This window comes from Berghia stephanieae, chromosome 4 (genome assembly GCF_034508935.2).
Source record: "Berghia stephanieae isolate SIO BIC M18660-M18661 chromosome 4, UCSD_Bste_1.3, whole genome shotgun sequence".
NCBI lineage: Eukaryota > Metazoa > Mollusca > Gastropoda > Nudibranchia > Aeolidiidae > Berghia > Berghia stephanieae.
In genome coordinates this window covers 74,101,310-74,114,684 of record NC_088363.1, presented here as the reverse complement: position 1 = coordinate 74,114,684, position 13,375 = coordinate 74,101,310, and the positions used below count along the sequence as shown (strand labels likewise).

The 13,375-nt window shown below is 33.8% G+C and overlaps 1 long non-coding RNA gene across 1 annotated transcript; it reads right to left on the bottom strand.

The window, feature by feature from the left end:
* Positions 1-9,566: 9,566 nt before the first annotated feature.
* LOC144972093 (uncharacterized) lies at positions 9,567-11,943 on the bottom strand. The gene is made up of 3 exons (XR_013645263.1): positions 11,892-11,943; positions 10,461-10,474; positions 9,567-9,597 (listed from the first exon to the last, which is right to left on the bottom strand). It is a non-coding gene; the product is annotated as an uncharacterized LOC144972093 (long non-coding RNA).
* Between the last annotated feature and the right edge of the window lie 1,432 nt (positions 11,944-13,375).

Sequence of the window (13,375 nt, the reverse complement as noted above, 5' to 3'; positions counted from 1 at the left end):
GGCTTGTTAAATTTGATATTATCACACGGTTTAGTGTGACTAATTCTAAAGTTAAGATATTTTTATGGCTGAAGTGGTGAGAATGAAAACGCATGTTGTAAAAATAATTAATGCAGATGTGAAATGATAAACACTTCTGCTAAAAGGAATAGTTTTGTCCTTTCAAACGTTTTGAAAATATGATGTATTATAGAAGAAACCATATTTGTGGTTTGATTAATTGGAGATGACACATTTTCATGTGACTGAATCCAAAGTTAGATATTAAGTGAAAAGAGTGAAAGCTCATATCCTGAAATAACAAATGCAGTAGTAACGTAATGTGCACTTTTGCTAAAGATAAAATGAATTTGTCATTTTCAAAATTGTAAACTTTTTTCTCCTTCCCTCCTTTCTTTCACACTTTTCCATACCACCCAAATTTACCCTAAAGTGTTTTGAGGAAAAGGTTCACCAATATTATTTTGTTATCCATTCACCTCATGTTGTATGTTATAATGATGATTGCCTAATTTAAAACACAGAGATATCACCTTTATCAAATTTCTAAATATATATTTTTTTGTATAAATTTTATGACCGCCCTCCCATCCTCCTCCCCATCCCTCCTCCTCTCTCCTCCTCCTCCTCTCCTCCCCTCCTCTCCTCTCCTCCTCCTCCTCCTCCTCTCCTCTTTCTCTTCTCTTCTCTCTTCTTCTTCTTCTTCTTCTTCTTCTTCTTCTTCTCTTCTCTTCTTCTTTTCTTCTTCTTCTTCTTCCTTCTTCTCTTCTTCTTCTTTTATTCTTCTTCTCCTCTTCTCTTCTCTTCTTCTTCTCTTCTTCTTCTTCTTCTTCTTCTTCTTCTTCTTCTTCTTTTCTTCTTTTTCTTCTTTCTTCTTCTTCTTCTTCATCCTCTTCTTCTTCTTTTCTTCTTCTTCTTCTTCTTCTTCTTCTTCTTCTTCTTCTTCTTCTTCTTCTTCTTCTTCTTCTTCTTCTTCTTCTTCTCTCTTCTTCTTCTTCTTCTTCTTCTTCTTCTTCTTCTTCTTCTTCTTCTTTCTTCTTCTTCTTCTTCTTCTTCTTCTTCTTCTCTTCTTCTTCTTTCTTCTTCTTCTTCTTCTTCTTCTTCTCTTCTTCTTCTTCTTCTTCTTCTTCTTCTTCTTCTTCTTCTTCTTCTTTTCTTCTTCTTCTTCTTCTTCTTCTTTCTTCTTCTTTTTCTTCTTCTTCTTCTTCTTCTTCTTCTCTTCTTCTTCTTCTTCTTCTTCTTCTTCTTCTTTTCTTCTCTTCTTCTTCTTTCTTCTTCTTCTTCTTCTTTTCTTCTTCTTCTTTTTTCTTCTTCTTCTTCTTTTTTTCTTCTTCTTCTTCTTCTTCTTCTTCTTTCTTCTTCTTCTTTCTTTTCTTCTCTTCTTCTTCTTCTTCTTCTTCTTCTTCTTCTTCTTCTTCTTCTTCTTATTCTTATTCTTCTTCTTATTCTTATTCTTCCTCTTCTCCTTCTCCTTCTCCATCCCCATCTTCTTCATCGTTTTTCTCTTCTTCTTCTTCTTCTTCTTCTTCTTCTTCTTCTTTCTTCTTCTTCTTCTTCTTCTTCTTCTTCTTCTTCTTTCTTCTTCTTCTTCTTCTTCTTCTTCTTCTTCTTCAATTCAATCCTTCTCCTCCTCCCCCTCTCCCTCTCCATCCCTCATCATCATCACATTATCATCATTTTCTTCTTTTTCTTTTTCTTCTTCTTTTTCTTCTTCTTTTTCTTCTTCTTCTTTTTCTTCTTTTTTTTTTTCTTCTTTTTCTTCTTTTTCTTCATTTTTATTCTTCTTTTACATTTTCCCCCTTCTCTTCCTCCTCCCATCCTTCTCCTCCTCCCTCATCTTTTTCTTCTTCTTCTTCTTTTTATTTTTCTTCTTCCTCTTTGATAGGAATACACCTTATTTATAGACATTATGATCTATTTTATTATGTTTCATAGGGGTGCAATTCTATATTCACTTAATAGCAGTAGTAATATACATTGCCAGTTGGATTTGGATTTATTAATTGCCACGACAGAATTATTAATGCAAAGTAGCGGCCAAAAAGTTTAGACATTAACATTTTGAATATTGCAAATATTTCTTTAGTCATATATTGTATTTTTGGAAATTAAAATTATACTGCAGTTAGATGTGGCATTGTGTTAGGCATCTTTATAAGAAATCAACACTATCAATATTTGGAACATTTCTTTTTCTGTCTTTTGTTATATTTTGTGGCACCAATTAAAAAAATAAAATCAACACTATCAATATTTGGAACATTTCTTTTTCTGTCTTTTGTTATATTTTGTGGCACCATCTAAATGTTTTTACACATAGAACTTATAGAATAACTGCCTCACTCTTACATAATATTTTAATTCGTGATATGTAACTTGTAATCACGTTGTATGAGTTATGATAAGTATTTATAATTGTGTTTATGACAAATATGTTATCTCATTTGCACACTATTGTATAAAGAAAATCCACAAAATACTTGTGGTGCTGTATTTTATATTGATTTTACAAATGAACCAGATTTATTTATTTCAATACTATCAGGTGACCTGCCACTCAAAACCCTCATAATTCGAAATTGTATCAGCACAGAGAAAAAGTTAAATTTTTGAGCCATATTCATGGTTTGTTTAATTTGATATTATCGCACACTTTAGTGTGACTAAATTAGATATTATCATGGCTGAAGCGGTGAGAGTGAAAACGCGTGTTGTATAATAATATAAGCAGTTGTTAGATAAAATGACTTCTGTTAAAAGGAAAATGAATGTTTTGACATTAAGATGTATAGTACAAACCAAATGTATGATTTGATTAATTTGACATCACATGATTTCATGTGACTGAAACTAAAGTTAAATATTGTGTAATAAGAATGAAAATGCATGTCGTAAAATAATAAATGCATTGGTGAAGTAATGAACACTTTTGCTAAAGTAAAAGTGATTTTAATTAGAAAAAAACTTTTTTGGCAACTTTTTGAAAGGAAACATTAGATCATAAGCCTATGAAAATATTGATTTGGAGCATTTTTGCTTTTTCTCCTTCCATACACTCTTTTCCATACCAGCCATGTCAACCCTAAAACTGTTTTGAGGAAAAGGATCACCATTATTGTATCATCCATGCATCTCATTTTGTAACCTAAAATTATAATAACCCATGTTACATTTTCCCACTCAGCTTTACTCCAGCAGTTGCTGGCTGCCCAATTTCAAATATGAATATCAGTTAGGAACACATTTTTTGAACCAATTTAGTCATTTTCTTTCGAGTTCAGTGATTCAGTGAAGAATTAATGAAAATAACAAAGTATCCTTCAGTTTTCAAGTTTTTGATATAGTGACCAAGCAGTAATTAGTAGAATAAACTAATATTTTAGTATATTTAGAATTTATTCTTCAAACAATGAACATCCTTATTTAAAAGTCAAACAACAAACACACTTAAGGAATATAAAGTAATTTAAGAATGTTGTGGAAGCATAGAGGGATAAGAGCCATTCTGCCGCCCCAACATCTTCTTTCAGCTTATCCCTGCATTTTCCAGGGTCGTCATAATGAATACCACATTTTCCTGCACCTCGGTTCATAGCATCATCTTCCTCCATGTCCAGTTCTTTCATATCATCCTTTAACCTTTCCATCTAGCCTTTGGGCGTGCCTTTTCTCTTTCCCGCTAATTGTGTATCCAATACTTTCTCTCCCACATACTCCCTTTCTCGTCTCTTAGCATGTCCGAATCATTTCAATCTAGCTCCTCATCTTTATTGATTTCACTTCAGTCAACCTTCGAATTCGTTCATTTCTCACTTTATCTTTTCTTGTCCAGCCAAGTGACCATCTCAACATCCTCATTTCTGCCACGTTAATTTCTTTATCTTGTTTCTTTGTCATATCTGCTGTCTCTAATCCATATAATATTGCTGGTCTTACAACAAATGTATATATTTTCCCCTCAGCTTTGCAGAAATTCGTTTGTCACACAGAACTTCAGCTACCTTTCTCCATTTTTCCAGCCTGCCTGGATCCTTTTCTTAAACTTCCATCTCATTGTCCCAACATCCTTGTACAACAACAACATCTAACATGTTGAAATTAAACCTAACTACTAAAATTGCGCTGTGAAACCCTTAAAAACAAACAAACCATGACTACTAAAATTGATACTAATTATGCGGGTCATTAGATAGGATGGCCTGGGATTAGAAAAAAATAAAATATTATTAGGGTCTACAATTTCATAGGATTTCATAGGAGTTTAGTTTTGAATTTATATTACTCTTTATAGGAGCTGTGCAAAGTCATCCTTAGATTTGAGAACAAAACATTATATCAGTGATAGAGTATTAACCAGAATGAGTAAGAATTAAAAGACTAGAGCATTTATATCACGCAATATTCACTTAACACACTCAAAGTAAAACCAACACGTTGAACAAGACATGATGCCTGTTAGTACTGTTAGGCGATATTTCAAAATAAAATTTCTGTCAGAGACAACACTGTTAACGGCCAGTTACTCATTTTCTATCCGAGTACGGTAAGAGAACATAGGATCATTCTTATTTGGTCAAACTTGAAATGTTGGAATTTTTATGAATTAAGGTGTCGTTCGCAACACTCCAAAGATGGAGTTCGTATGACGGATTTTGAATTCGGAGCAGTTGATTAGTCAATTTGCATTACGCCAAACAACAGATCTGACTCAAATTTTGACATGAAACAAATGAGAGGAATGGCTTTCAAATGATAAAGTTTCAGAGCTACAACTTTATCTTTCTTTTTTTTGTTAATGATTTTTAAGAGCTTAACTCCCGCAAACAATAGAAAGATCTTTCTTTCGCCATAATTTTGTATCTCTTGTGAATAAATCCAATTATCAGATTATTACATAAATCAGTTTAAATCAAATTCAACATCACTATCAGATTATTACATAAATCAGTTTAAATCAAATTCAACATCACTATCAGATTATTACATAAATCAGTTTAAATCAAATTCAACATCACTATCAGATTATTACATAAATCAGTTTAAATCAAATTCAACATCACTTCCTGAAGTAAAAGAACTCAATTTTAATTTATTCCCTAATTTGAAACGTGAATCGCCTTTGGAACCCAAATTAATTCCCGTTTCTGCAGGTTTTCCTGTATTTTGTGAGAATAGTTTGCTTGCTATGTGTGGATCATATTACAATGTACTTTTTGCCAATTTGAATATGACTTAGCTGCCCACTTATGGCTTGATAAACATAGGTTTGGCTTTTTAAATAATGGAAAAATGAGGATTCTTATCTGGATCTCTATTGAATCTGTTGCAAGCGCCGTAAAACCCTTAAAATAAAAAAAACAATTATTAAATCTGAAGCTCTAGCTAAATGCAGCTACCGGACTGTCATGTTATGACACAAATCGGTGACTTGTCAACTCAAAACATTAATAGATATAAAAATGTTGATGCCATAAGTAATAAATGAATAAAAAACAATTATTACCAAACATGACGAATGAATTAAAAGTTCTTGGCTGAAGTGGAGAAAGTATAAATACATTTTTATTCAACTAAAATTGAAAACGTGTTTCTCAACTAATCTCTGAAGAAAAAAGGATCCTATACATTTCTCCATACTGGACTTGACATTTTAAAAGTCGTTTTGAGGAAACTTTGTCACCTTTTTAATTTGCCTTCATTTATTGTTGCCATTTTTTAAATAAGAAATTGTTTTATTATAATTGTAGTTCATGTTTATTTATTTTTGGTTGTCATATACTGCATTCATTTTCAAATTCAAAATAATTTTCTGACTGAGATTTATTTTGTTGATTCATTTTTTAAGGCAAATCCTTGTTGGATGGAGCCTTCCAGATAGCTTGACAGAATTCTTCTGGGTTTTTTACTGTGCCATACGTCCTGTATTTGTGGTTGTTCTCTCTATCCAGTCTGTTATGACTTGAGACCACCTACCTCTGCTGATTGGTGTGTTCTACATCGGTTCACACACATGTAATCATTCTATCGTATTGCTACATTTGTCCTTTTAATGCTGTTTTGTATCCTACTTCGGGTTGGGTATTTTGACCTGCCAAGGCGGGTCGAGTAGGCCCTCTTGCAGTGTTTGTTTCCCCCTTTATCCTTTTCCCCTTTATTCCATATTGTATTCTGTCCTTGACCTTCAATGGCATTGTTCGGTTTTGTCCCTAGTCCTGTTTGGGATCCTGTTGTAATAAACAGTCAAATATATTAGTTCCCTCTCTGGGAGATATTTTTCCTTCTAAATTTGTTTGTTATATTCTGTTATATTTAACTTCAAAGGATCCTGAGCTTGTGTCTGTAGGACTTTAGGTGGTCTCAAATCAAACACACAGAATGCTTCTGGAATCTTTTTCTGTTCCTTGTTTGTCTTTTTTTTTTCTTTTTTTTTTTGAGTGCTTTATTCCAATTTCTGGGGGTCCTGATAGCTCAGTTGGTAGAGCACTCGCTTCAAACTCCCACCTGCCACAACAGTGATTGGGTAGCTGGGTCTGTTCGATTTGATGTACTTTCCGATAGACTAGCGTCCTATCCAAAGGACAGCAAGCAATTGCTATTGTCCTTTTTATGCTATGGAAACTGGGATAAACTCCGGTTCTGTGGGCCTAAAGGCTCTGTAGGACTTCTACTTATTTCCTTTCCTGTCTTTCTATTGGCGCTTAAAAGACCTATATTTGTTTCAAACGCCGTACAATTGCGAAAAACTAATTGGGAAATTGATCTTCTCCAGCTGGCTGTTGCATTCTATATCTGTTCACACACAGTTATTGTTTTTGGGAGATGTTATTTTTTCCATGTAAATTATCTCATTGTATGCACTGTTATATTTGTTGTTTTGAATAAATAATGTTTGCATTTGAATGTGTTCCTCTTTGTGGTATCCTGTACTTGTGTCGTGATGAGACTTTTAGATCATCTCAAATTCCACAGATTGTGTATTGTGTACTCTTGGCATCTTCATCTGTTCTTTATTTGAACTATTCTCCCTGGTGTTACTTTTTCTCGTGTGATTTCAAATGTACATAGAATTTGATATCCCATTTATTTCTTTCGTTCATTTTTTCCCCTGGTCTTGGCGGGATCCATATATTTATACAGTACCTCTTTTGAGATATGTTTTTTTATTGTAACTCTCTGTAAATCTCTCTCTGATCAAGTGTATATGAAAGAAAAATACACATCTCGACCGGGTATCTTGATTTGTAAAACTCTGTAACTTTTCTGCTGTATTGCAAGTACTGTGTTCCAAATCTAATTGTCCTTTTCTATACAGTATTTTCGTCCTTGCCATAGACGCTGACATGACAAACGCTATAAAAAAACAAATTTCATTTCGCTTTGTGACCTTGTTCTGGAATGAGACCAGTTGGGTAGGCAAAAGATCTCGACTTGGTTGGAGAACTGGGTGTGAACACGTTATTTTTAGTTTTTGGTAAATTTTATGTTGATTTTTGGAGATTAAGCCTATTCAAAGGCTGTTAATTTTTCCTCAAAAATGCATATGACAATTTTACCGGAAACTGTCTTCTATTTATAATAAATGGTAAGCCTGAATCAGTTGTTGTCGTCAGATTGATTCTAGGGATAAACACTATGTCGCCAGCTCTACTACCGGTAATTATCTTGGCTTCTAATACTTTTGAACCTAATTTAATTATTAACAAACGGGTGCCATTTAGGAGGCCTGATTTAGGATTTATATTTCTAAGCAGCATGACTGACGTGTTGGCTTTCAAATGTAATGCATGTGGAGGAAGTCCGGGAGGTGTAAGTTCGTTCAAGAATTCAATCGGGTATAAGTTGATGTCAGAATCACTTTGAATGGAATCAGCACTGCGGTAAATTTGTTCAGTTGATGAGATCAACCTGGACAGAACGGCTGCATTTATTTTGTCAACATTTTCATGGGTTGTAGTCAAAATTGCTCTCTCTGATAGATAACGTTCATCCGCAAAGTTCAGATTCAAATCATTGTATACAGCATTTATCAAGCATTCTGGGTCATTTTCAGGAAGGCATAGCGCTGTAGGTAATTTAACAGAATACTTTCCTATTTCGCTGAAAACCGGCTCTGTACCATTTCCGATGCGGAGAAGCCAATTTGCAAAACAGTTATTGTCATCAGTAACCCTCATGTTCTTGTTCATGTGAAAAATGGTGACAAAATTCCAAATAATTGACTTGTTAAGTGTGACACTTAATATATCGGCTTCACTTCCTTTGTTAACAACAGGTAGAATTTCCCGAAAATCCCATCCAAGTACAACCACTTTGCCCCCAAAAGGTTTTGAACTGCCTGCTCACACATTCAAACACACGCCTGTCCATCATAGGTGCTTCATCCCAAATTATGAGAGAACTACTCTTCAGTAACTTAGCTGTGTCTGATTGGCGACTGATGCTACAGGTGCTGTTATCCGTTATTGGAATTGGAATTTTGAACGTTGAATGTGCTGTTCTACCACCGTGCTGACAAAAGATCAAAGGTGAAAATACAAATTTAAAGAATACTGGGGATGTAGGAGCTTTCGGAATGTCTCCCCTTTACTTCACTTATGGAAAAACAAACACCCGAGCACCTTTAATAACACTTATGACTAACCTCTCGAGCTAACCCTAATAGTAAAAAAAGAATCAAAATGGCGACTGAAATACCTTCTTCATGTGATCAAGTGAATAATATCACTATGAATGCCACGATTTGCTGAAAAATGCCAACACACACACACACACACATGTATACACCACACACAACACACACACACACAAACATATCATAACAAAACTGATCACCGCTAAATCAACAAAACAACGGAAGTAATAATAATACTTGATGTCATAAATAGATGACGCAAATTGACAACTTTTTACAGTGTCAAAATTAGTTGATTTTGGGAGCCAAGTGTCGTCGGTACATATTTTATGCTATTATCTTTTTGACTCAACGAACTTTCAAACTGACTTTAAATTATAAAAGGAAATCAAGTTATCTGTTTATCTATCTGTAAAAAATACCTTTCTAATTTTCAAATCTTTCAGTAGAGTTGTGCGCCGTATCAATTTTTTTATCGACTCAAATAAGCACAATGTTCTCCACAATGCTATATTTTTTAAAGAAAGGATATATAGAATGCAAATTGTCACTCACTTTTTGTGGCCGAGACGATTCGTCTCGGCCACAAAAAATGTGAGTGACAATTTGCATTCTATATTAGCTCTAACCATCATTATCGAGCACTTTCGTACCTACGAGTACCCACCAACACTCATAAATATATAGAGAGAGTAAAAGAAAGAAACAAAAGAACCTGCGTCGTTCGGTCGAGAATCGTAGATCAATTAATTATCAATATTTTATTTGGACTCGTCAGAACTTGGTCTTCTGGCGTATTTCCTGTTCTTTCCAAATCCATTGTCTTTACTGTCGCTGCTATCTCCACCATTGTCTACCATGTTGTCATCATCTGCCGCCAGGCTGTTACTGCCGCTACTACTGCTGCCTCCGTTTCCACCGTCTGGTCTGGGTCTGGTGGTCGTGGTGGTAGTTGTCGTCAAAACCTGAAAGAGAATCAAGGAAAAAGCCATGAAGTTGAAGTTTAAGTACATTTACAACATCTCTCAAGCTATTTTATCAGTTAATTGCAGCACTCTGTAAAGTCACGTGTTTAAAATTTGGCCAGAACACGCGCCCTTCAAAAATCGATCGATTTTTTTAAAACTCTCAAACCTGAGACCTTACGATGTATATATATATATATATATAAAATATAAAATATAAATTGTCACTCACTTATATATGGCCAAGACGTTATATATATATATATATATATATATATATATATATATATATATATATATATATGTGTGTGTGTGTGTGTGTGTGCGTGTGTGTGTGAGTGACTATATATATCATTTCGTGTTTGATAGAAGATAGACGCCTTATAGTTTAGACTCTGACCCGGCTACTTATCATGAATTTCAGACTGCATATGTATTTAAAAAACCATTGAAATCCTTTGCTCGGCATAATTAAGTTCGGTTTTCATTAAATGAAGGTGGGTGATTTGATAGCTTACCGCATTGTTAGGCCAGTCAGCAGTTTGAAGATTTTGGGTTGAATATAGTACGTGATAAATCAAAAGTGCCAGATGTTTTTTTTTTATGGTGGTAACTTAAAAAAACACAAATAAACAAAACAAACATAATATTTTTGAATATTTATCCAATACCACATTTAACAGATCAAACGCTACTGTGCAAACTGATACACAATACCTTTTATCTATAAATTCATTTTTTTTTTAAATAGTTACCTGACAGTAATGTTTTATGGTCCTTTCATCACAAATGTAAAATTGTGCCAATGAAAATATATGATTGTTGAAAATATGAATTCCATATCAATTAATAAAAGTACTTACCTCACAGCAAACCTCTGAAATTGAGAGAAAAACGTACATAAGTTAGAAAATATTGTTCTTATAGAAAAAAATAATAGAAAAAAACAATAACGATAAGAGAATTTTGTAAGGATTATAAAAAGTTTTAAAATATTATAACTCTCGGCTTCTACATCACAAGTTTCCGTTGACTTTTTTGGTTTCTAACATGTTATATTCTCTTTTGGGTTAAATTATTTTAAAAGACGTGGCATGGTCGATCGGATAGGACATTTTGTCACATTGTCCATTTCACGAGCAAGACTAGATATCTAAATCTACAGCTTTACTTGTTTTCATTTTATCTTACAGATTTACTATTCGGTTGTTTCTTAAGGGCACTAGTCTATCGCAAAGTACTTCCCGCCAGATCAAACAGACCCCGCTACCCAATCACTGTTGGGTGGACAGAGGGGTTAGAAAAAATATGGACTGCACCTGGGATCGATCTCGGTCTCTTTGCTTGTGAAGTGAGTGCTCTATCAACTGAGCTATCGGGACCCTTGAGCGCAAGCTTGAATCCTTGGAAAAGTCTCTTTACTCACAATTTCTAACAGAAGTTGTCTGTAAAATTAGTACCTTATAAGTAACAGCATTGACTCTGTCGGAAAAACACATTGATGAACTGCCTCACTGGCGTCGTGTCTTGTCCTAAATTTAAATGTTATGTGTTGCTGTTAACTTATGACTTTTTATAAAGTGCTTTGAGATTATTTAATTTACTAGATTTTGCGCAATATAAAAGTTTCTATTAAGAAAAAAAGATAATTTATTTTGCCTGTTGTTTGTTTTTCAGACAAAATGTCTGAAACATCTATCGTAAATAATTGAAACATGCCATTTTATTCTCTTTTTTTTATAATCAATGCCGAATATTGTTGCAATTTTTGTTTGAGTCAACGACTGAATGGTCCAGTTTACCCAAAATTCAGAATCCTAGCCTGTATAATACTGTGTTAAATTCACTGTAAAATAATAATAAATTTCGTTAATATTAGCATGCACTTATTTGTAAATCTGATAACCGGACGCATATATTGTGCTTGATTGAAACATCGTTCTAATGTACATTAGAACGAGTTGGTATGATAGTACACATATTTTCATTACGAAGTAAGCCAGCAACAATGAATTGGATGGCTAGACCTGAAAATAAGTATACGTCTGTTGTTATTGACGTGCATGTATTTACAGGTCTGATAATGTTAGTTATTATGGGGTTATTGTTATAATGGAAATCAAAAAAAATTACGCAAAATATTGTCCATTACCACAATGTTAAACTAGGCCCAAAAATTACTTACGGATGTCAGACCTGCATATAAGTATACGTCTGTTGTTATGCATTTCATTATTGTTTGTACTTAGCGTATTAAATTTGAATCAACGTTGATAATTATGTAAATGACTTACGTCCAGTTTCACAAAAAGCATTCCTGTTCTCCCTGAAACATCCAGAGCTGGCTACACATGTTCCCAGGGCGTTACCGTAACCATTACAAGCTGTAAACAAAAATAACCCAAAACAAAACAAGAAAATCAGCATCCAAAACAAACTCCTTAGATAAAGTAAAAAGTAGTCCTTAAGATCAATTAGGCCTATGAAGTCGGATTTTATCCCAGTTTCTATAGCGTGAAACGGACAATAACAAGTGCTTGCTACCCTATTGGTACTGACGCTAGTAGAATACATTGTAAATAGTCGCTGTAATCAACTTTCAAATTCAGTGGAGAAGAAGCAAAAAGTAAAACAAAACAAATATGAACTATAGGAAAGGACATAATCCTATATTATCACCTCGGCTTATGAACACACAAAAAAAAAAGATCTGAAAGCAGGAAAGAAAAATAGAAAAAATAAAATTTGAGCTTTTATACAGCGCAATATCCACTCAACATGCTCAAAGCGCTTTACAAGGGGTCCCTTGCCAACAGCACCACGTACCATGTAGGACGAGACATGACGCCTGTTAGGCGATATTACAATTTTCTTTCGACAGAGACAACGCTGTTAACGGCCAGGTACTCATTGTACACCTGAGTACGGTGAGAGAATGTGAGTAAAGAGCCTTTTCCAAGGACTCAACTATGCGCCGAGCGAGACTCGAACCCAGGACCGATCCGAAAGTGAGTGTCATACCACTAGACCACATAGCCGTTTAGTGGATATTGCTCTATATAAAAGCTTAAGTTATTTTTTTTGTTTTTTTTGTTATGGGTTATTTTTTTCTTTGAGTTTATTTTTCTCTTTAACAGACATAACATAACATATAGTATATGTCAAAATAGGATAAAATCCCTTGAATGCCCTTAATATTAATAGTAATGTCATAAATCTATTGATTAAAGATTACAATAATGGTACACGTGGTAAAGATAGTATTTCAATTTAAATGTACTCATGTGTATATGGTATACAAACATAATATATCCGTGACATGCAAAGCACACAAACACACACACACGCACACACACATACATACACACGCATATAGAAGATAACCATAATAATAAATAATGCATAATATATACATACAAGATTGAAAGCCATGTCAACAGCAGTGCAAACAAGTATTATTCGTTATATATAAATCTCCCATCATTTAATTCCCTGTCTACTAACACCTTGAAATAATCCATAGATTTTGCATTCTTTGTTTCAAATTTCAAACTGTTCCATTTCTGGACAATATGAATATACCGAACCAGTTTTGCATCTAGAGACAACAATCTTAAACTTGTCCCCTCTAGTAAAAGTAATATTAGAATATGAAAAAAAAATAAGAAAAGTATATCCTATCCAGACCATGTACCAATCTATAAACCTGAATTAAATCCCAACGAATTCTTCTATATTTCAAACTGGGTAAGTCAAGAAAATTTAACCTTTCCTTATA